General features: G+C 47.1%; 1 protein-coding gene across 3 annotated transcripts in view; it reads left to right on the forward strand.

Annotated features, from left to right (window-relative positions):
- Positions 1 to 25132, forward strand: part of SMARCD3 (SWI/SNF related BAF chromatin remodeling complex subunit D3) — a 229261-nt gene that overhangs the window by 31219 nt on the left and 172910 nt on the right. The window contains exon 4 of one of the 3 annotated variants that reach the window (XM_084621529.1): positions 16168 to 16400. The exons of the other annotated variants lie outside the window; for them this stretch is intronic. The gene's annotated coding sequence lies outside the window, so the exon portion shown is untranslated. The remainder of the gene's footprint in view (positions 1 to 16167; positions 16401 to 25132) is intronic. 3 annotated transcript variants of the gene reach the window in all.

Raw genomic sequence — 25132 nt, forward strand, 5'->3', positions numbered from 1 at the left:
GAAAGATTGAGACTCTGGGCAAAGAGATACTGGATGGTTTTGCTGCAATGGGGTTCCCTAACTGTGATGGGGTGATAGATGGCATGCCTATCCTTATCTTGGCACCAGACCATCTTGCCAAAGAGTACATAAACAGAAAAGGATACTTTTCAATGGTGTTGCAAGTGCCGGTGGATCACCGGGGCCGTTTTACCAACATCAACATGGGATGGTCAGGGAAGGTGCATGATGCACGCATCTTAAGAACACAGGTCTGTTCAGAAAGCTGCAAGCAAGTACTCTCTTTCTGGCACACAAAATAGCTAGTGGTGATGTTGAAATGCCAATAGTGATCCTGGGAGACCCAGACTACCCCTTACTTCCGTTGGCTCTTGAATTCATACACCCGACACCTGGACAGCAGCAAGGATCAGTTCAACAATAGGCACAGCAAGTGCAGAATGGTGGTTGAATGTGCCTTTGGCCATTTAAAGGGTTGCTGACGCAGTTTGCTTACTAAGTTAGACCTCCGTGAAACCAATATCCCCATGGTTATAGCTGCCTGCTGTGTGCTTCATAATATCTGTGAGGCAAAAGGAGAGACATTTCCACAGGGGTGGGACGTGAAGGTGGATAAGCTGTCTGCTAATTTTGAGCAGCCAGATACCAAGGCTAGAAGAAAAGCTCAGCATGGAGCATTGCATCTCAGGGAGGCTTTGAAAACCCGTTCTAGTAATGACCCACAGTAATGTGCGCTGATTCTCTGTACTGTGCCTCCCCATGGTGTGAACCTTGCTGTGACAGCACACCCCTTCTATTACCTCAGTTTCCTTGTCCATCCTCTTAACCCCCCCCACCCCGGCTGTTTTAAATTAATAAACTATAAACTAATAAACTATTAATTCATTCTCTCATTTTATTGAACAAAGATACTGAAACTTAAAGATCACAAATAGAATTTAACCTTGGACACAAGGTGGAATAAAATTGGTAGGAGAAAAACACATTAATCTTGTCTTTAAAAGTACAGTAGCCTCCTTGTCATACATCATTGTATATGCAGCTTTTATTTTTGGGACCTTCCCCTGCGGTTGAGCGGAAGGGATATTGCATTTGCCCTCCTCTTCTCCTGGAATGTTAGGGGGAGGAGGAGAAGTACGTTGATGTTGGAATGCCATTCTGCAGGGGCTGCAGAGGGAGTCTAGCCTCAAGGTGTTTCTCCTGAAGGTCAACCAGATGTCTCAACATGTCTGTTCTTTCAGAATCCCCAGCACTTCCTCCTGCATGCCACGGCCACTTTCCTGGGCTGCTGCTCTGCTCACCATGTCCAGTTTTTCAGAGAGAGAAATCCTCCACGCTCTCTGTGTGGTGTTCGCTGTCCCAAAGGCGTTCGTAATCTCATTAAACATGTCATCATGTGTTCTTTCACCTTTGTCTTATCTGGGAGAGCCTCTACACCATTGTGGAGGAAGAGCGGAAGGCCACACTTTCAGCTGTAAGCCATGGAAAGCACAAAACAACCATTGTCAGTGCAGACCTAGGATCTAGTGCGGAGTTGCTTTATAAAAATCACTCCCTTTATTTCACAGAAGTTTAAGGCAGAGCATTTTCATTTATATAAGGTATTCACTGAACCAGTTCGCTGTCCCAGCGCTGGTGAGTATGGCCCTGGGGCATGGGTACCAGACAGTCAGCAGCATTGGGTGGGCAACCTGTGGCGGGACCAGAGGTGGGCAGGGTGCCATGCCACCTTCCCCTTTATAACATGGACGTTGTCTGGAGATTGGGGACCAGCATTCACCATCCTGAACTGCAAGCCTTTGCAGAGGCTACGCCGGGGGGTGCTTGTGGTGGTGAGTGGGCACCACAAAATTCTCCTCCCCTTCCCCGCTGCTGCTAGCCGAGGTTTGTAGCTACTAAGGTCAATGCCCAGCCCCTGCTGCCCAAACTATAGCCATGTTTTGGAAACAGTGGGTGAAGGGGCAGAAAATCATAGAAGATTAGAGTTAGAAGAGACCTCAGGAGGTCATCTAGTCCAACCCCCTAGTCAAAGCAGGACCAACAAGGCAGGGAGAGCACAGACATTATTTTTTGCACAATCACTATTGTTTGTGGTCCAAGCAGTTGAAATGAAAACTACTGCCATCTCCCCTAGGTGAATCTATCTGATATCAGGCTCCTGAGGGTAACAGAGGTAGCAAGGGAACAGACGGGGTCTTTATGCTGCAATGCTGTGTACTGCAATGATGCCAGCCAAATTAACACTGGAGTAGCATGTGGAATTGTCCTACCGTGGTGGAAGAAATAAAGCAGCCCTTCCCAGAAACCTTCTGCAACAGATTGCAGAGTACCTGAAAGTTACTGGAGAAACCAGAAAGTTTCCTGGAGATTTCTATGGAGGATTCCTAGCCCATCCCTGTGTACATAAATAGTCTTTTTTGTGGGGCATCCTCTGTGTAGTTGGTGTGGCTACTGGTAAGCATATAGCTGCTCTACCTCACCTTGTTAATTTTAATAAAAAATAGAATATAAGAACACATGACCCCAAAATATTACTTGAAATTGAATACTCACCAGAGGTTTTTTCCCCAGCATCACGCTTGGCCGCGATGCTGTTCTGTGACTGGCTGCACTGCCCCGAGAGGATGTATTCCCCACTCACCTGTCTCCCATTCTCCTCCTCCTCTTCCTTGTCCAAGACCACCACCTCCCTGTTGCCTGTGCTGACCCAGGACTCCTCCTCCTCACCTGTATCCACGCTGCTCTTGCGGGTTGGGGGACCGGGATCGCCACTGAGAATCACATGCAGCTCCTTGTCTGCAGTGTTCAGTGCTTCTTGGCAGTTAATAGCCCTAGCACCTCTGGGCTTGCTGCATCAGTTATGAATGAAAAAGAATTGCTTGAGCCTTGGTACCTCTTTCATTACAAATTAAGCACTGGTGATGCTGCACCAGAGTGACTGTTTGCCTCCCTTGCCTTCTGGTATGCCTGCCACAGTTTCTTGATTTTCATGCGGGACTGCTGCATGTCCCTAGTGTAGTCCTTTGCCCCCATTCCCCGTGTGATTGGCTTGTAGATGTGTACGTTTCTATGGCTGGATTGGAGCTGTGCCTGCCCCGCCTCTTCTCCTCACAGATGAAGAAGATCCACCACCTCCTGTGTACTCCAGTCTGGAGCGCCTTTGGAGCACAGAGCCGTCATGATCAGCTAGGCAGGCAAGCTCTTCCCACCGAAAAAGCAGGAAATAGACATTCAAAAGTTCCCGGTCCTTTAACAGGGGAGGGGCTATTTCCTGTGTACCTGCCTGTTGTGCAGCAGAGTTAAAAATGCTTACCAGAGCGGTTAGAGCAGAGCATTGTGGGACTCCTGAAAGCCAGTTGGTCGATGTAAGCAACACAGTGTCTGCACTGCCTCTACGTTGACCTAACAACATCTAATTATGTGCTACGCCTCTTGTAGAGGTGGAGTAATTAAGTTAACATAGTAGGTGAGTTACATCAATGGAAGGGACCTAGTAGTGTAGAGACATTTATTATTAGGTCGACATAACGCAGCCTACATCAACCTTGCTGTGTAGTGCAAACCAGGCCTTAGTCAATGGAGGAGAGGGCAGGAAGAGGAAGAGAAGTCATGGAAGGACTGACTAGTAGGGCAGGGAGTAGGTGGGCAATGTTGATAGAAATGGGACAGGGGTTGGAGAGGAGGAACTCAGTGATGGAAAGATCGGAGAAGGAGCAGTGCTGGCTGAAAGCCAGATCAGATGGATGGGAGAGCTGACCCATTGGTTGCAGGTCAGATAAGTTGGTGAGGACAAATAGGTGGAAGGCAAAAGAATCAGATGAGTCATAAACAGGGAAGTAAAAAAAGAATAGAACTTTGGCAAGCTTTTCTCCAGGTCCCCAGCTCCCAATGTCTCCCGTGACTGGAATAATAGTTAAATTTAATAATTAAGTAAATTCATTAGTTAATACCTTTAGCATCCTAGCTTTAGTAAGTTCTTTTAACACTTTAGGTTTAGTAAACATTCTATGTTATGCCACTTTACACCGAGTGTCTCGTTCCCTAGGTTTAGCTAAATCCCTCAACAAACTAGAGTTAATAAGATAGCACCCTGGGATTCATATCATACAAACCACAGGTTTGTATATATTCAGATTTCTCATATATTTCCTTATCTGCTCCCCATCAGTAACTATTTTATAAGGTTTCAGAGTAGCAGCCGTGTTAGTCTGTATTCGCAAAAAGAAAAGGAGTACTTGTGGCACCTAAGAGACTAACAGATTTATTTGAGCATAAGCTTTCGTGAGCTACAGCTCACTTCATCGGATGCATTCCGATGAAGTGAGCTGTAGCTCATGAAAGCTTATGCTCAAATAAATTTGTTAGTCTCTAAGGTGCCACAAGTACTCCTTTTATTTTATAAAGATTTTCTTTTTAATTGTCCAAACTTCCAGTCTTTATTTTTATTGTAAAATACTGATTAAAAGAGATTCAACAGCTCAAGAATTTTGGAATCATATTAATTTAATCACTCCCTGAATTTAAGACCTCCCCAATTGGTCTCTTCCATTTTAGGTTTAGAAGTGCCCTTCTTATTCCTGTAGCTATTTTGGCACCATTAACCCCTTGTGCCATTTTGCTGTGTTATCTTTTCTCTGCATCCTTATCTGGCAGAATATTCCTCTTTGGTTACCTCCTGACTTCTCCATTTCTAGTACAGATTTTCCCTTTTACACTCAATCGCTTGTGGAGTAAGAGAGGCCTTTTCCCCTTGCATTCTTTTTCAGAAGAGTCAATAGATGTTGCTTCTTAATCATTTAGGATTTTGCTATATGGATTTTAACATTTCTTTCCGTTGCACTTTGCTCATTAGATCTCTTAATTCCTCAGGATTTGCTTCCTTGAAATGTGATCGCCTCATACTCCTGCATTGGGTGAAATCCCACTTACTCTTTCAAACATCAGTTCCAAGCTTCTCTGTTCTTCACTTAATTAATCAGTTCCTTGCGCTCAGTGAGAAGCAGATCCTGGGTCAGATCCTTAGCCCCTGCTAAAGCTCCAGAAACCAACCCTATAAGGGCTCTAGACTTCCCTGGTGTGATGGTGGCTTGGGCTGCCATAAAGCCATCTACACCAGCTTTGTACTAGTCCCTCTTGAACTATCCCCCAGTGCAGGAGGTGTGATGGAGCTGACTAGGGTGAGGAGTGGGTCTAGCAGACTGCTCTAGCCAGTGCAAGGTAGAACAGCCCTGTGGGGACTTAGAATCATAGAATATCAGGGTTGGAAGGGACCCCAGAAGGTCATCTAGTCCATCTAGACTTAGAATCTCCATCCCTCCCCAGATGTGCCCCCAGGGCACAGTGTCATCTGGCTATCAGTTTGCTTGTGATATTGCTAATGATAATCTCAGCTTGTCAAGATCCAAGGAGATCATGAACTTGCCTCACATTTTATAGAGCTTTAGTGTATTTGTCCTCCTTTGAGGCCAGTTTCTTCCATGGCTTCTAGTTTTACAGCCAGCCTCCAGGATGCAGTTCCTCAGCAAAAATACAGTAATTCTGCAGTAGGGCTGTTTCACTAGTGAATTCCTGCTGGTGGATCACAGGCTGCAGACCACAGAGGCAGAAAATCCCTGAGAATAGGGATCATTGCTGTGCCTGCCACCCACAAACTGTACTGCACATGCAGCTGGCTGGCATACCCCACAGAAAGGGCCCACCTAGCTGGGGAGGAAGTGTGGTCCTTTGCTTAGGCAACCTCTGCCAGCCAGTCAGCAAGTCTCCTGAGGAGCCCTGGCTAAATTAAATCTGATTAAATCAGTGCCTTCCCCTGCAGATGACTTGCCACCTTGGATACAGCTATTCCCATAGATGGAGAAGGAGAAGAAACCCCACACCAAGACCTATAGAGCTGAGTCAAGCCCTTAGTGTCAATAAGATTTCCTTTATGTAACTGTGGAGGAGACTGTCATGCCTTATTAATAATCTCAGATGACACATTTATAACTAGAATTAAGCTTTCCCATATTATGGAGTCAGTTTGGATGTGGCATGTGGGAACTGGGGAATTTCTTTGAGGAATGAAGCATGCTGGCTGCATCTGGGTAGTTCAGATCCCTCATGAGGATATTGTTTCTTTGGTTTCAAGTTACACATTGGGTGTAAGCTGGTCAGAAAACAGGTGTAAAAGGGGTAAAATTGTTTAAGTTGCTCTAATTTGGCATTCAGTGGGTGTCCAATATCCATAGTACAAGTGTGGTCATGCTGACTGGGGTTGTCCATTGATTGTACTCCCTCCATCTGTTTATACACTTGTTGTCTCTTGTCTGAGGGTGTGTTTACACTGACAAAAAAGTATGTTCTTTACTTGGGTTAGCTAACTCAAGTTAAAATACTAGTGAAGACACAGAAACTCTGCTTTTAACTTAAATTAGCAGCACAAACTAAAGCCTGTAAAGCAGCATGAAGTTAAAAGCCAAGTTGCTGTGTTTTCACTGCTGTTTTAACCTGAAGTAGATAAATTGAGTCAGCTAAACCAAATAAAGGACCCCTGCCTTTTGCTTCCCCCTCAGTGTAAACATACTCTCTGATTGTAAGCTTTACCAGGAAAGGATCATCTTTGTGCTACATATCTGTACAGCACCTAACACAGTGGGCAGCTGATCCATGGCTGGGGTCTCTAAGCCCGACTGTAATATCAGTAATAAATACAAATGGTAAAAATGTCACTCATAGTATGGTGTAAGATGCAGCACATTCCCCTCCCGTCCTCAAACATACGCACACTTTCTCTCTCCCTCTCCCTCCCCACTACATCTTCTTGGCCTTCCTGCTACATCCCCCTTACTCTCTCAGCAGATGCAACCAATACTGTTTTTACCCCTTACACACATTGTGTGGTCCTTTTGCACCCAAAATGTAACTTGTGCCATCATTTCTGTCCCCACTGATTTAGATCTGTTGTTCTGGGTGCCTCCCAGCTCCCCTGACATGGTACATTTGTATATACAGTCCAAAACATTTTGTATATACGTTTGTATATACAGTGATGTAGTGGTGGGAGTCTGCTATAGACCACCGGACCAGGGGGATGAGGTAGATGAGGCTTTCTTCCGGCAGCTCACGGAAGCTACTAGATCGCATGCCCTGATTCTCATGGGTGACTTTAATTTTCCTGATATCTGCTGGGAGAGCAATACAGCGGTGCATAGACAATCCAGGAAGTTTTTGGGAAGCGTAGGGGACAATTTCCTGGCGCAAGTGCTAGAGGAGCCAACTAGGGGGGGGCGCTTTTCTTGACCTGCTGCTCACAAACCGGGTAGAATTAGTGGGGGAAGCAAAAGTGGATGGGAATCTGGGAGGCAGTGACCATGAGTTGGTTGAGTTCAGGATCCTGACGCAGGGAAGAAAGGTAAGCAGCAGGATACGGACCCTGGACTTCAGGAAAGCAGACTTCGACTCCCTCAGGAAATGGATGGCCAGGATCCCCTGGGGGACTAACTTGAAGGGGAAAGGAGTCCAGGAGAGCTGGCTGTATTTCAAGGAATCCCTGTTGAGGTTACAGGGACAAACCATCCCAATGAGTCGAAAGAATAGTAAATATGGCAGGCGACCAGCTTGGCTTAATGGTGAAATCCTAGCGGATCTTAAACATAAAAACGAAGCTTACAAGAAGTGGAAGGTTGGACATATGACCAGGGAAGAGTATAAAAATATTGCTCGGGCATGTAGGAATGATATCAGGAGGGCCAAATCGCACCTGGAGCTGCAGCTAGCCAGAGATGTCAAGAGTAACAAGAAGGGTTTCTTCAGGTATGTTGTCAACAAGAAGAAAGCCAAGGAATGTGTGGGCCCCTTACTGAATGAGGGAGGCAACCTAGTGACAGAGGATGTGGAAAAAGCTAATGTACTCAATGCTTTTTTTGCCTCTGTTTTCACTAACAAGGTCAGCTCCCAGACTGCTGCGCTGGGCATCACAAAATGGGGAAGAGATGGCCAGCCCTCTGTGGAGATAGAGGCGGTTAGGGACTATTTAGAAAAGCTGGATGTGCACAAGTCCATGGGGCTGGATGAGTTGCATCCGAGAGTGCTGAAGGAATTGGCGGCTGTGATTGCAGAGCCATTGGCCGTTATCTTTGAAAACTCGTGGCGAACCGAGGAAGTCCCGGATGACTGGAAAAAGGCTAATGTAGTGCCAATCTTTAAAAAAGGGAAGAAGGAGGATCCTGGGAACTACAGGCCAGTCAGCCTCACCTCAGTCCCTGGAAAAATCATGGAGCAGGTCCTCAAAGAATCAATCCTGAAGCACTTGCATGAAAGGAAAGTGATCAGGAACAGCCAGCATGGATTCACCAAGGGAAGGTCATGCCTGACTAATCTAATCGCCTTTTATGATGAGATTACTGCTTCTGTGGATGAAGGGAAAGCAGTGGATGTATTGTTTCTTGACTTTAGCAAAGCTTTTGACACGGTCTCCCACAGTATTCTTGTCAGCAAGTTAAGGAAGTATGGGCTGGATGAATGCACTATAAGGTGGGTAGAAAGCTGGCTAGATTGTCGGGCTCAACGGGTAGTGATCAATGGCTCCATGTCTAGTTGGCAGCCGGTATCAAGTGGAGTGCCCCAAGGGTCGGTCCTGGGGCCGGTTTTGTTCAATATCTTCATAAATGATCTGGAGGATGGTGTGGATTGCACTCTCAGCAAATTTGCGGATGATACTAAACTGGGAGGAGTGGTAGATACGCTGGAGGGGAGGGATAGGATACAGAAGGACCTAGACAAATTGGAGGATTGGGCCAAAAGAAATCTGATGAGGTTCAATCAGGATAAGTGCAGGGTCCTGCACTTAGGATGGAAGAACCCAATGCACAGCTACAGACTAGGGACCGAATGGCTAGGCAGCAGTTCTGCGGAAAAGGACCTAGGGGTTACAGTGGACGAGAAGCTGGATATGAGTCAGCAGTGTGCCCTTGTTGCCAAGAAGGCCAATGGCATTTTGGGATGTATAAGTAGGGGCATAGCGAGCAGATCGAGGGATCTGATCGTTCCCCTCTATTCGACATTGGTGAGGCCTCATCTGGAGTACTGTGTCCAGTTTTGGGCCCCCCACTTCAAGAAGGATGTGGATAAATTGGAGAGAGTCCAGCGAAGGGCAACAAAAATGATTAGGGGACTGGAACACATGAGTTATGAGGAGAGGCTGAGGGAGCTGGGATTGTTTAGCCTGCAGAAGAGAAGAATGAGGGGGGATTTGATAACTGCTTTCAACTACCTGAAAGGGGGTTCCAAAGAGGATGGCTCTAGACTGTTCTCAATGGTAGCAGATGACAGAACGAGGAGTAATGGTCTCAAGTTGCAGTGGGGGAGGTTTAGATTGGATATTAGGAAAAACTTTTTCACTAAGAGGGTGGTGAAACACTGGAATGCGTTACCTAGGGAGGTGGTAGAATCTCCTTCCTTAGAGGTTTTTAAGGTCAGGCTTGACAAAGCCCTGGCTGGGATGATTTAACTGGGAATTGGTCCTGCTTTGAGCAGGGGGTTGGACTAGATGACCTTCTGGGGTCCCTTCCAACCCTGATATTCTATGATTCTATGAAAACCTCATTGGCCTGTCCAGCAGACATGTCACATTTTAGTCTCCTGGTCAATTCACTGTCCACTTCCACCTTTGGTCTCTCTCAGCCATTCTTGCTCCCCAGCTTTGTATCACCCACTGCATTACTTGTGTGTTTTCCAACCTGAATCCTGTGTATTATATATTCACATTCCTTTGGATTATTTCTCTGTCCTCACTTGCAATGTGACCCTCTCCAAATTAGTATAATTTGAGGATTTAATTAACGTGCCATTTATTCCCCTCTTTCAGATCATTAATGAAGATGGTAAATGAGACTGGATGTAAACCCCATCCCCGCAGACCCCATTATACACTTACCCCCAACTTGATACATTGACATTTGATTACAGACCTTCAGTTAGTTTTCACTCCACCTGATAGTGTTATATTCTAGTTGAATTCATGCTGAGAACGTGTGAGGTACGGTATCAAATGTTTTACTAAAATGTATTTAAATTACATTAGACACTAATGGCCATCCCAAGGGCCGGTAATTTCCAAAGGGTCATTGTTGTTTGTTCCAGGCCTCATTTGCTGTAATTATGGATTGTTAAGGCTGTAAGAAAATGACAGGCCATGGTTTTGTTGCACAAACCTTGACTTTCAACACACACTGCAACTTTTTCGCAATGCCAGTTAGTCAAATTTGGCCCTGCTGCCCTGGCTGGGCCAAAGTTGAGTGAGTGGCATTGCAACCTGGTGCACATGGTGGGGTCAGTGGTGCAGTTGGACGCAGAGGTTGCCATGGCTGGGGACTTGAGTGGTCAGGGCCAGGCTTCCCTAGAAAGCTTATCCTGCTTACTGCCCTGACTCTGTGCTGACCACTGCTGCCTGCCTTAGATCCTGCTGGTGCTGGCCTCACGCCATCCAAGTGCAGTTTCGCTTCTGCCAAGTGCTGCAGACCAGACCTGCCAAGCAGCAGCGGCTTCTGTGTGGCTTTGAAGAGTTCACCTTCTGTGGCTGCCCAGCCATGCTTGAGGACAAGCTTGGAGAGGCCCTGGTGAGTGGTGCTGGGTGGGGCCTGGGGCTTGTGCCTCCTTCTGGGTCTGGGACTGAGACGGGGAGCCGAAGCAGTGCTGGACCCCCACCGGGCCTCCACTTGTCTCTGAACGGAGGGCTCATTTCCCCCCCACCCCCACCCCAGCATGAGAATTAGAGGAATGGGGGTGGGTATCCAGCTCCTTTTGGAGGGTACAGGACTCAGATGCCAACTCAGCAAAACAAGGGTTTAGGCACTGCAGCCCCCACACCTCTGTCCTAAAGACCTTCAATGTCTAAAATATTTTATTTCAAATGAAAATGTGCCAAACAGCAATAAGCAGAGACTTTTGAATTACACAGATGCTCTAGTAATCTATTTGCATGTTTTTTGTGGTTTTTCATTTCTGTTTTTGAACAAATGCTGTGAATCCATTTTTGTTTGTTTATGGTACTTGAACTGACTGCATGAAAATGGCAACTAATAAACTGTTACAAATTTGAACCAAACATTGACAATTTTCTTAGTCTTATGTGTTGTTTGAGCTTGTCTTTTTTTTAATTTTTTTCATTTATTTTTTTTCATCCTCCTCTCTGTAATTGTACTTATTCTGCAAAATCATAGAATCATAGAATATCAGGGTTGGAAGGTACCTCTGGAGGTCATCTAGTCCAACCCCCTGCTCAAAGCAGGACCAATCCCCAATTAAATCATCCCAGCCAGGGCTTTGTCAAGCCTGACCTTAAAAACTTCTAAGGAAGGAGATTCTACCACCTCCCTAGGTAACACATTCCAGTGTTTCACCACCCTCCTAGTGAAAAAGTTTTTCCTAATATCCAACCTAAACCTCCCCCACTGCAACTTGAGACAATTACTCCTTGTCCTGTCATCTGCTACCATTGAGAACAGTCTAGAGCCATCCTCTCTGGAACCACCTCTCAGGTAGTTGAAAGCAGCTATCAAATCCCCCCTCATTCTTCTCTTCTGCAGACTAAACAATCCCCGTTCCTTCAGCCTCTCCTCATAAGTCATGTGTTCCAGACCCCTAATCATTTTTGTTGCCCTTCGCTGGACTCTCTCCAATTTATCCACATCCTTCTTGTAGTGTGGGGCCCAAAACTGGACACAGTACTCCAGATGAGGCCTCACCAATGTCAAATAGAGGGGGATGATCACGTCCCTCGATCTGCTCACTATGCCCCTACTTATACATCCCAAAATGCCCCTGGCCTTCTTGGCAACAAGGGCACACTGCTGACTCATATCCAGCTTCTCGTCCACTGTCACCCCTAGGTCCTTTTCCACAGAACTGCTGCCTAGCCATTCGGTCCCTCGTCTGTAGCTGTGCATTGGGTTCTTCCATCCTAAGTGCAGGACCCTGCACTTATCCTTATTGAACCTCATCAGATTTCTTTTGGCCCAATCCTTCAATTTGTCTAGGTCCCTCTGTATCCTATCCCTGCCCTCCAGCGTATCTACCACTCCTCCCAGTTTAGTATCATCCGCAAATTTGCTGAGAGTGCAATCCACACCATCCTCCAGATCATTTATGAAGATATTGAACAAAACCGACCCCAGGACCGACCCCTGGGGCACTCCACTTGACACCGGCTGCCAACTAGACATGGAGCCATTGATCACTACCCGTTGAGCCCGACAGTGTAGCCAACTTTCTACCCACCTTGTAGTGCATTCATCCAGCCCATACGTCTTTAACTTACTGACAAGAATACTGTGGGAAATGAAGCATTTAAAAAAAAAAGGCATTAAAGATAGTCTGGTAAACTTGTTCTTTCTGACCCCCAATATTGCTTATTGCTCAAAATTACATTATGTTCAGCAGTGTGCCGTTCTTGCCAAGAAGGCTAACAGCATATTGGGCTGTATTTGTAGGAGCGTTGCCAGCAGATCGAGGGAAGTGATTATTCCCCTCTATTCGGCACTGGTGAGGCCACACCTGGAGTATGGCATCCAGTTTTGGGCCCCCCACTACAGAAGGGATATGGACAAATTGGAGAGAGTGCAGCGGAGGGCAACGAAAACGATTAAGGGGCTGGGGCACGTGGCTTGCGGGGAGAGGCTGAGGGAATTCCAGTGGCGCAATGTGTTAGTGCACAGTGCTGACAGAGCAGTGCTGTGTGGAGTATTGCTGAAGCTGTGAGTTCAGACCTCACCTGGAGCACTGGTTTTCTTTAATCTCGGGGGAGGGATAGCTCAGTGGTTTGAACATTGGCCTGCGAAACCCAGGGTTGTGAATTCAATCCTTGAGGGGGCCATTTAGGGATCTGGGGCAAAAATTGGGGATTGGTCCTGCTTTGAGCAGGGGGTTGGACTAGATGACCTCCTGAGGTCCCTGCCAACCCTGATATTCTATGAACTGGGGTTATTTAGTCTGCAGAAGAGAAGAGTGAGGGGGGATTTGATAGCAGCTTTCAATTACCTGAAGGGGGGTTCCAAAGCGGATGGAGCTCTGCTGTTCTCAGTGGTGGCAGATGACAGAACAAGAAGCAATGGTCTCAAGTTGCAGTGTGGGAGATCTAGGTTGGATATTAGGAAACACTGTTTCACTAGGAGGGTGGTGAAGCACTGGAATGGGTTCCCTAAGGAGGTGGTGGTATTTCCATCCTTAGAGGTTTTTAAGGCCCGGTTTGACAAAGCCTTGGCTGGGATGATTTATTTGGTGTTGGTCCTGCTTTGAGCAGGGGATTGGACTAGATGACCTCCTGAGGTCTCTTCCAACCCTAATATTCTGTGATTCTATGATCTGTAGTGATTTTTTTCTCCTTAATATTTATTCCATTTTACAAGGGATAGGAAGTGGATTTATCAAACAGTTATTGCCAAGATTTCTCTCCTTTGTTTGGAGATGTATTTTTCTCCAGTCTTCTAGTGCTTTCCATGACTGTTTCTCGCTTCGTCCCTACTGGTGCATGTTATTACTTCTTCCAGTCAGACTCTGCAGTGATTTTTACACAATGACACCTTAAGTTATAGGCATAACTGGGAATAATGTATATTTCCCATTTTAAAGGAAGAATAAAATAAAAAGTGTTACTGTAATCTGATGTTCCACTGCTATAGCCAAGCACCACCCTTTTTATTTAACACCTGTGTTGCAGCAGTGAATAAGGAACTCAACCAGGTCAGGACCCTGTTGTGGCAGTTGCTGTACAAACATACAGTAAATGAATGACAGTCCCTGCCCCAACAAATTTACAATCTAAAAGACAAGGCCTAAAAGGGGAATGAGACAAACAGTACTGCGCAGAATCCTCTGTCTTGCATAATTTTGTATTTTCCCACATAAAATAAATTTTGCCTAAGTGCTGCAGTTCTTCCTTTTGCTCACCAGAGGCTGCTGTGGTGCCAGAATAGCCAGCTGCAGGAACACAGCCAGCTGTTCTGGCACCACAGCGGCCTCTGGTGGGGAAAAAGGTGAAACTGCAGCACTTCTGGGGCAGAATGTATTTTCTATGCCCAGCGCTGCAGAATTCCCCCAGGAATTCATCACAGCACCCTGCCTGCAGAGCCAGGTTAGGACACACAGTGGGGCACACAGGGCTGCTGAGGAGTCACAGGTGGGTTCAGAATGGCTGGGGGGTGGGACAGACCGGGGCATAGGCTCAGGAGCTAGTGTGGTTACAGCGCTGAGCCGGGGGGTTGGGGGGGAGGGGCTGCAGAGACCCATGGGGATAGGGTCTGTGGGGACGGGCAGATGTGCCTGACTGAATGAGAGAGGCTTGGAGTCAGCCAGGGTCTGCATGAGGGCGGCTTCCCAACTCCCTAAGAATCTCCCCCCATAGCACCAACACCCTCTAGGTTCACTCCTAGGCTCCTTCCCTCTCCCTCAACTTCTCCATTACCCCTGACTCCCCCAAGCCTTTGCACTGCTTCCTGACAGGTGCAGGAAATACAGTTCTGTATTGTAATGTAAATGCATTACTCAAAGTTCTATATTAATATGCCTAGTAAGGAATCTATTTATTTGTTTAAAAAAAATTACCAGAATCTTTTTTTTGGTCTGTATTGTTACAGACATATTTGCTGATGGATATTGAACTATATTACCAAAATAATTGAAACTGGCATGATTATATTGTGCTATTTTAACAAATAAAATATGTGGAATTTTGCAGAAATTTCAAATACTGAATTTTTATTTTTTTGGTGCAGACTTCCCCCTGGAGTAAAACAGGCAGACTAGGGTAGCATATGATAGGATATGTGAAATTGTTAGCCGGTCACTATTAGTGATCACACACTGGCCACTCTGCTTATATGCTGTTTTTATCCTCTGTCTTCAGTCTAATGTCACACTGAGATATTTTGGGATGGGATGGGATTGTCTCTTATCTTCTAGCCACAGAAGTCTATGCATGTGCAGTTCTGCTTAGGCCTTTCAATTGTTTAGACGGAATGCTGACACAATAGTTCCGGTAGAGTTTGGTTTAGCTGCCAGGATAAGAAATATTCTTCCATAGTTTTAAGGTTCTTGGTTAGGCTGTATTCTATGATAGATTCTCTGCCTGTGCACTCAAAACAATGTCGTCAACAATGCATAGACACATTTCTATGATCAAGTCTGGGGAAGGTTGCTTGTGTGAAATATTAAACAGGATCGGCGCTAGGACAGGTCCCTGTGATAAGCAATCATTCAGAGTATGTGGCCTGCTGACCTCATTATCAAGGAAAATGCAAAACCTATGATTGATTATAGTGAAAGTTTCTTACAGATTTTTACTTAAAGCAGGACTAAAATATCTGCTTTGCAATTTAAATGTTGCATTTCTTCTCAAATTTGACACAGTTTTACAGAGAGCAATGGAATATTGTGTATTGTTTTAGAAAAAGGTTTTGTAACTTTTGCAAAGGAAATACTTTAAAAATGCTCCTTTTTAAATTTTGCTGTTTTATTCACGTTTTTTTGGATTCCTCTATTGTAAAACATAAATTTACACAAGCTTAAGATTTCACCAAGTAACTCATCTTTACAATATCTCAGGCACAGGCTAAGGTGTGGAACCTGAAATATTAAAGTTATAAAACGATTGCTATAATTTACTGTAAGCAAAGGAACCTATAGGTCATGAGAAGTGTTATTGATGCCATGCTCTGGTACAGATCATGAGACTGCTGAGAGTGTCCTTTTTGGGGATGGGGGTGTGATGTTATCTGATTAAAATATGACCATATAGATAGTTGTTGCAACCACTGTTCTATATTTGCAGCAAATCTTGTACAAAGGTTGTCAAGTGAGGTGTCTATGAAAAGGTTATGATTTTGCTGTGTGTATGCATGTATCATTTTTGTATTTGAAGTTATAAGTATTGGCCCTCAACCTGGATTTCAAATGTTTGCTTCTGGGGTACCACCCACAAGGTAGCTAGCCAGCACATGTTGGAGGGACTATTCAAATTAAGTGGCTCATGAAGAAACACTTGGTTGACAATGGACCATGGGAGACGCCCATCTACGCTGTGTCATGTTAAACGTTCTGTCTGGGGTGTAGGTAATGGCTTCCTGCAATGACTGAGTGAAATTGGGCATGAACATGTGACTCCAAACTCCATCTTGTTGCTGTAATTTTCCACAGTAAGAACAATGGGATGCCCTCCACATGGCAGAAGCTATAAAAGGCCCTGGAAACACTTCCATTTTGTCTTCAATCCTGCTTCTTACCTCTGGAAGAACTTTGCTACAAACTGAAGCTCTGAACAAAGGACTGAATGACCCATCCAAGCTGTGGATGTATTCCAGAGACTTGACTTAAGCCAGCAGTTTATTCCATCACTGCTACAAGCCTGAACCAAGAACTTTGCAATTACTGTATGTATTTGACTCTTTTAACCAATTTTCTCTTTCTTTCTCTCTCTTTCTCTCTTTCTTTCTCTCTCTCTCTCCCCTCCCTCCCTTCCTCAGAGTTTACATACTAAAGGATTGGCATCAACGTGATTATTGGGTAAGATCTAAGATATATATTGACCTGGGTTGGGGGCTGCTCCTTTGGGATCAGAAGAACCTTTCATTTGATGAGACTGGTTGTAAAGAACCACTCATCTCTGAATCCAGTGTTTTTCGTGGTTATATAAGAACTGGAATGCCCAAGGAAACTGCTTTTATGACTTCTTGTTAGCCAGTGTGGTGAAACAGGAGTTTACTTTTGTGGCTGGTTTCGTATATATCATAAAAGAATAACCACCAGTTTTCGGTTGTGTTTGCCCTATTTCTCAGTAGTTTGTCCTGAATTTGGCATCCTTAGTTGTGACCCACTAAGGCACGGTTACAGGAGGAGGAACCAGGAATGTGGGGGAGCAGGAGGGCTTACCAGAAGTATGGAGTAGGCATTACGGGCAGGGAGGCGTGAGCAGCCATCTTGGTGGTGGGTGAATGGGGAAGGGAAGGGAAGGGGAGTGTTAACCCTTTCCTTCCTTCTCTACCTGACCTGCTGTAGTTTGCTGGAATTGGGAGGGTTACTTCGCTTTAAGTCATAGCAGGAATGCTGCAATGGTTCTCTTTCTCCACAGCCTGATGAATAACTGGTCCTTGCAAGTCTGCCATCCCTAGGGATCAGTCTGCAGCTGCAGATACTGCTGGTGTTTGGGGAAAGAGCAAGTGCAGCAGGAGGAAGTAGGGGCAGGGCAGCACTAGAAATGTCTTGCCGTCTCTGCCTGATGAACCCGTGCCTCAAGTGAACCCAAGCCATTGCAAATCCATCAGGTGAAGAAGGCAAAGACGAGCTACTTTTCCCTTATTTTGTCTTCCTGCTTGCACCCCACCAGAATCTCCTTGCTCCCATGTCTCGCTCATTCTTACTTGTCCCCCACAGCCCAATTTGCTTATCTCCCATGCCCTCTCCATGGCTCTAACTCTTTGATACCCCATAGCCTCATATCACTTCTTGCTCTCCCAAAACCCTGCACCCTTCTGTCCCCATAAGTCCCATAACTCTTCTCACCCAGTAGCTATATTGATGATCCTCTGCTGCCCCTCTCTCGAGCATGACCATCACAGCCAGCACTCTTCCCTGCCCCAATCCTTGCTGTCATCTCTTGCTTCCCAATATTCCTTATACTACTTCTTCCAGCACTAGCTCCCACTTCTTAGAATCACAGGGAGACTCCCACACAAAAACTTTAGAGCTGTTTGCTCAAGTGCGTTTCTTATCCATGCAGTCACTAGAAATAATTAAACTCCTTGGTGAAGGCTACATTAACATCCAGAACAAGTTCAGCTCACATGCCTTGTCATCCCTATACACGTGGACTCTTTACCTCTTTACCGTAGTAGACTTCCTTTTGCTTCTCACAATGCACATGTCCAATTCCTCTAAATCACACTCAAACGTACAAGTTTTCATAGATTCCAAAGCATCATCTAGTCTGACGTCCTGCATAACACAGGCCATAGAACACCCCCAAAATAATTCCTTTTGAACTAGACTGTATTTAAAAAAAAAATCTTGATTTTAAAAATGTAAGTGATGGAGAGTCCACCACAACCCTTGGTAAATTGTTCATTAGTCAATTACCTTCATAGTTAAAAATTTACGCCTTTTTTCTAGTCTCAATTTGTCTAACTTCAACTTCTAAAGCGATTGGATCATGTTAGACCTTTCTCCATGAGAGGTCATTATCAAATATTTGTTCCCCATGTAAGTGCTTAAAGACTGTGATCTAGTCACCTTTTAACCTTCTTTGTTAGACACAAGGAGCTCAATCTATGTAGCTTATCACTGTAAGGCAGGTTTTTCAATCCTTTAATCATTCTCCTTTCTTTTTTATGAACACACTTCAATTTATCAGCATCATTCTTGAATTGTGGACACCAGAACGGGACATAATATTCCAGCAGCGGTCGCATCCGTGCCAAATAAAGAGGTAAAAACCTCTCCGTTCCTACCTGAGGTACCTCTATTTATGCATCCAACGATTGCATTTGCTCATTTGGCCACAGCTTTCCTTTTGGAACTCATGTTCAGCTGATTATCCACCTCTCATTCCCCCCACCCCCCAAACACTTTTTCAGAATTCCTACTGCTTCTGCAAGTGCTGCTGGTGGTGGTGCGGACTGACTGCCTCTCCACTTCCTTTTCAGTGCCACATGGTCTGAAACAGAACCCTTCTGTTCCTGGAGCTGATCCACCTACATCAAACCTGTAAATATTATAAACTGGTAAATATTGTGTATAAAATTTCTTATTTTATTAGACAGATATCAGGGACATGCCTCCGGAGCCCCCCACTTTCTGGTATGGGAGTCCAATTATGCCTGGGATTCTGGGCTTCAAGAACTGCCTCTCCTGTCCCTGTTCTTTTCCGGTCAGCAAAGAGCACTGCAGGTTCCTTTACTGCCTTGGGAGAGAAGGTCATATCTCTGCTAAGTGCAGTATCGGTCACTTCTTTCTGACTTGAACCCATCAAGCCCAGGAGTTCAGACTTAAGAAACACCTCATGAAGCAGGCTATGAGGCCCCTGTTGGATCTGGGCTGGGGAGACCCCACTTGTACAGTGGGCTTGAGGCATCAAGGACAGCAATGCCAAGTATTACACACCAGACACAGGTGCAGGCAAAGGTAGAGCCAAGGGCTCCTTTTCTCAGACTTCATGCTAAGGCAAGAAACCCTCTCTATACCTGAGAGAAAATTCCCCCTCCAGATCCACTTCTAAGAGGAGGGCTGATTCACTTATACTGTTGAGGTTGGGTGACTCTGAAGCTCGAAAACCCATTGATGTCGTGGTACTGGCCCACAGGCTGAAAAGACTGATCGCCTCCACTTTGGCATCATAGGTGGCAGTGGGACTGTTACACCTGGGGTTATTTGAACCCAAAACTATAGTAACTAATTCTTGCTTTCCAGGTGGTGGCAGGAAATAAATCTGTGGGGACACAGCTCCTCTGTCCAATAAATGATTGGTACAAGAGTGCTTCCACTTAGTTTTAAGCACACACACACACATATGCAACAGCAATAGTCTAGAGCACCCCAGATATAGTTACCCGAAGTCTGAGGTGGTGTCGAGTGGGCAACAGGAGGTTTTTGGTGATCAGCCATCCTTCCAGTTGCTGGGGAATAAGATGTCAGTCTGCTAGCTCTTAGAAATCCTCCTCAATCTGCTTCAAATTGGACATTTTCAACCTCTAATAAGCTAACAATTTTCCTAGCAACAGCAAAAACCTCATAATGCTACTTATCAGCAAAGCAACTCCAAGTCATAACAGAAAGAGACACAGATCCAAACTCAGTTATCCACATGTTTTAATTTTAATAAATCCATACACCGCTGCAGCTGTGCAGCTATTCGTATGGTTTACTTAGGCAAAGGCCAAATTATTTCTAACTATATGGTATTTTCATTTTCAACTATTGGTGGTGGAGTACACAAAATGGCTACAGTTATGTCAACTCCAGCTTATGTCATGTCCAGTTCTCTTGTAACAGGCCCATCAGTACTGAGTAAAAAGAAGCATGAGCCTAGACTGGCGAAAGACAGATGACCATCCCATACACAGTCGTCACTGGCACACACTTTGAGCTGACGCCAAAGGTTCACAGGGAGAAGACTCATGGTGGCAAATACAGTGCTTTGGGGGACAAAGTCCTGCACTTAGGACGGAAGAATCCAATGCACCGCTACAGACTAGGGACCAAATGGCTAGGTAGCAGTTCTGCAGAAAAGGACCTACAGTGTTACAGTTACAGTTAAAGGGTTACAGTGGACGAGAAGCTGGAAAGGAGTCAACAGTGTGCCTTTGTTGCCAAGAAGCCCAGTGGCATTTTGGGATGTATAAGTAGGGGCATTGCCAGCCAATTGAGGGACGTGATCGTTCCCCTCTATTCGACATTGGTGAGGCCTCGTCTGGAGTACTGTGTCCAGTTTTGGGCCCCACACTACAAGAAGGATGTGGAAAAATTGGAAAGAGTCCAGCGGAGGGCAACAAAAATGATTAGGGGACTGGAACACATGAGTTATGAGGAGAGGCTGAGGGAACTGGGGATGTTTAGTCTACGGAAGAGAAGAATGTGGGGGTGGTTGATAGCTGCTTTCAACTACCTGAAAGGGGATTCCAAGGATGGATCTAGACTGTTCTCAGTGGTAGCAGATGACAGAACAAGGAGTAATGGTCTCAAGTTGCAGTGGGGGAGGTTTAGGTTGGATATTAGGAAAAACTTTTTCACTAGGAGGGTGGTGAAACACTGGAATGTGTTACCTAGGGAAGTGGTGGACTCTTCTTCCTTAGAAGTTTTTAAGGTCAGGCTTGACAAAGCCCTGGCTGGGATGATTTAATTGGGGATTGGTCTTGCTTTGAGCAGGGGGTTGGACTAGATGACCTCCTGAGGTCCCTTCCAACCCTGATATTCTATGATTCTATGATAACCATCCTGCTGGATCCAGAATCTCCCATCCTATCAGAATTGATTCTTACAAGGGAGATCATGACACCATTGGTCCACAAATATTATGAAAGAAGCCAGTCTCCTGTTCCCTCTGCTACTTGGGATATTTCCTCATCCACAGTTCTAACATCACCACCTTTGGAGATGGAACCTACATTTTTTCTTCAAGTGCTTGCTCATGTCCATTCAACTAGGTGTGTGTGCTTGCCACACGTACCAGTGCCGGAAGGTTTTCCCTCAGCAATATCCGTAGGGGACCGGCTCCAGCGCCCCCAGGAGTGGCGCACATATGCCACGGTATATAGGGAGCTGCCAGTTCCCCCCATTCTCAGTTCTTCTTTGAGTGATTGCTCATGTGCATTCCACAGTAGGTGTGCGTGCTTGCCACATGCACCAGTGCCGGAAGTTTTCCTCCTAGCAGTACCTGTAGGGGAGCGCCCCTAGCAACCCCTGGAGTGGCACCACCATGGTGCAGTATAAGGGGCTCAGTTCCTTCTTGCCACCAGTGACGGTGCTTCGGAACTGCTGTGCTCCAGCTCTCCATTGTAGCGTTCCCTGTTTGGTCTGTTGTTTAGTCTGTAGATAGTTCGTACTTGTAGTTTTAAAAAATATATAGATAGATAGTAGTAGTAGTAAAGTAGAAGAACTACGCCTGGATCGGGGCATGCCCTGTGCCCCGGGCTTCAGGTCGTGCGACACTTGTAAATGGCCTATGCCCAAAAGTGACCCACACACCAGTTGCTTATGCTGTTTTGGGGAAACCCACATCAGCGACCGCTGCAAAATTTGCAGATCATTTAAGCCATGGACTAAGAAGGAGCAGGATATTTGGCTCTGAGCCATGTTGATGGAGTCGGCACTGACCCTGACACCGCTACGCCGCTCCGAGTCAGCACTGTAGCATCGGTGCGCGGGGACTCAGTGGTGCCTTCCACCAGCCAGCATCACTCCCCATCCACGGGACACTCTAAGAAGATGAAGAAGCGATCTTCTCTGTCAAGGCACCAGGGCAAGGCTGGGGGCGAGACTAGACCCATGCTGGGCAGCTCTCAATCCCCGTCAGCCTTACGGCCTCCAACTCAAGTAGAGCGGAGTAGCCCAGACCACTCTGAGCCGACCTCCCCCAACTCCAGTGGCCACATACGGGTGCCCTCCACGTCAGAGGCCCTGTAGGCCACTCGAGACATCATATCTCTCCTGGTACCAGCTGGTACCTGGTGCCGAGGCAGGCCGGTGCTGGGACTGCTGCAGTCACCATCTGGGGGGTACCGCTCACGGTCGCAGGAAGGTTCCTGATGCCATTCTTCACCAAGCCCCGCTTGCAGCCTGCACCGGTCCCCGTTGACCCCCACCCAGTTGTCTGGGGTGCCAAGCAACAGGGAATTGAGACACTGCTCCGAATCTAGGGAGCGCAGGCCTCAAGTTCAGAGCATGCCCCACCAGGACTGGGACCGATGGCACTGGAGGTTGTCGACTCCGAGAAACCACTGTAGTCCCTCATGGTAGCAGCACTGGCGCTGCTCACGCTCCTCACCCCGGTCAAGGTCCCCAGCATGGCACCGCTCCCGCAGCCCCAGGCGTAGCTCACCGTCAGCTGGCCGTTGCAGATCCGCCCGACAGAACCGTTTGTGGAGCAGCTGTTACAGACGGACTCCTGCTCCTGTAAACCAGACTGACGGTCTTGAGCCCAGCACCACTCCTGACACCGCTACTCGTCCCCATCCCAGGATAGCAGGCGTTCGTATGCCAGCCTCTCCTCCCCTCAGAGCCCACAGTCAGCAGACCAGGCAAGTCCGGCGGGGCAGCCTGCTCCATGGTGCCACAGCATGTGCCAGTGCCCTGGTACTAATGGACCCCTGGGCCCTGACGCAGCCCCTGGTGGTGGCCCACTTGGTAGCCGGCGCATCGGACAGGCAGTCAGCCTCCCTCTCTCAACCCCCCAGCCCTGCACTCAGAAGGGGACCAAGCGCTTGGGGGCTGCGGCGCTGGTGGGAACACAGAGCACTGCGCCTCCATCTGCATCCTCCCCAGATGAGGCCATCACGACGCCTCCTCCTCCTGTTCCCCAGGAGGACACAAAAGCCCACCAGGAGCTCCTGAAAAGGGTGGCCGCAAGCCTCAATTTACAGCCCTAAGAGATGGAGGAGCCTTTGGACTCCCTCTTTGATGTCTTCTCAGCCACAGCACCGGCTAGGGTGGCCCTCCCTGTCCGTGAAGGGGTGGCGAAAATCTCCACTGCCCTATGGCAGACCCCGTCTTCCTGGCCACCAAGGGGCACAATATCTTTATACTCACCCCATATCGGCCTTCCACCTGCCTGTCCAGGGCCACACAGTATTTTCTCATGCCATGACCGGTTGATTCCTTAAGGGCTTAGATTGCCTCTTTCCTTACGTTAGGCCCCCTGTTTCACAGTGGGGCCTGAACTTGGTTCTGGCCAGGCTGACAGGGCCTCCATTTGAGCCGCTTGCCACATGCTCCTGGTCCCACCTTTCATGGAAAGTAGACTTTCTTGTGGCAATTACATCTGCTAGGAGGGTCTCGGAGCTCCGGGCCCTGATTGCCGAACTCCTGTATACAGTATTTCATAAAGATAAGCTCTAGCTCTGCCCACACCCTTCGTTCCTCCCCAAGGTGGTCTCCGCCTATCATATGAATCATTTTCCTTCCGGTGCTCTGTCCCAAGCCTCACGCATCTAGTGAGGAGTACTGTCTCCACATGCTAGATGTGAGATGGGCCCTGGCTTTTTAACTGGAATGAACAAAAGCGTTCAGGAAGTCTTCACAGCTGTTCATCGCCACGGCCGAATGCCTGAAGGGTCGGCCGATCTCCACTCAGCGACTCTCCAGCCAGATCATTTTATGTATCTGTACTTGTTATGACCTGGTGGGAGTTCCCCCACCACAGATTGTGAGAGCGCACTCGACAAGGGCGCAAGCCTCGTCGGCTGCCTTTCTGGCTCATGTCCCTATTCAGGACATGTGTAGGGCTGCTACATGGTCATCTGTCCACATGTTCACGCGCTATGCAATCGTCTCCAAGACCAGGGAGGACGCTGGGTTTGGCAGGGCAGTGCTCCATCCTGAGTGTCTGTGAACTCCTACCCACCTCCAACAGGTATAGCTTGGGAAACACTACTGTGGAATGCACATGAGCAATTACTCGAAGAAGAAAACAGTTATCTTTTCCGTAACCGGTGTTCTTCGAGATGTGTTGCTCATGTCCATTCCACATCCCTCCCTCCTTCCCTACTGTCGGAGTTGTCCGGCAAGAAGGAACTGAGGGTGGGGGGAGCGCCCAGTGCCCCTTATACCGTGCTATGGTGGCTCCACTCCAGGGGTTGCTAGGGGCGCTCCCCTACGGGTACTACTAGGGTAAAAACTTCCGGCACCAGTGCACATGGCGAGCACGCCCACCTGCTGTTCAATGGACGTGAGCAACACCTCTCGAAGACACAAGTTACGGGAAAGGGAACGGTCCTTCCCTTCTTGCCACCAGTGACGGTGCTGGAACTATTGCTGCTTCAGCTGGTGCGGTTGCTGCTCATTCCTATGAACTACTTAATACTTGTATTATAGGGTATGTGGTTTTGTTAGTGTTTGTATATCTTTTAGCTATAGTTAGAGACTTCGTAGGTCCTGAACAGGACTTTGTCTTGGGATGCGGCATGCCCCGGGCCCCAGACTTTAAGCCCTGTGATCGCTGCAAGAGGCCCATGTCCGTTAGTGATCCACACAGTAGTTGTCTGTGTTGCTTGGGCAAAGGGCACATTAGTGAAAAGTGCAAAATTTGCAAGTACTTCAAGCCATGGACTAAGAAGGAGCACAATATTCATTTAAGAGCAGTCCTTATGGAGTCAGCCCTCACCCTGGTATCGGAGCAGTGCTCCGACTCAGCACGGAGCACCGTGACCTCAGTATGCAGTGCTCCACCGGGACCAACCACTGGCCAGCACTGGTCCCCATCTGTGGCTCCGATCAAGAAACCCAAGAAGACGGTGCAAGGTCGGTCTCCAACCTCCCGCAAGGGAAAAGATAAGACTGGGTCTGAGCAAGGTCCCGTGCTGGGCAACTCTTCACCACATTGGGATCTCGGGCCCAAGCTCTGGTGGAGCAATGTAGCCCAACCCACTCCCCGCCGGCTACCCCAGATAGTGGCAGA

This window comes from Lepidochelys olivacea (assembly GCF_965140295.1).
Source record: "Lepidochelys olivacea isolate rLepOli2 genome assembly, chromosome: 2".
Lineage (NCBI taxonomy): Eukaryota > Metazoa > Chordata > Testudines > Cheloniidae > Lepidochelys > Lepidochelys olivacea.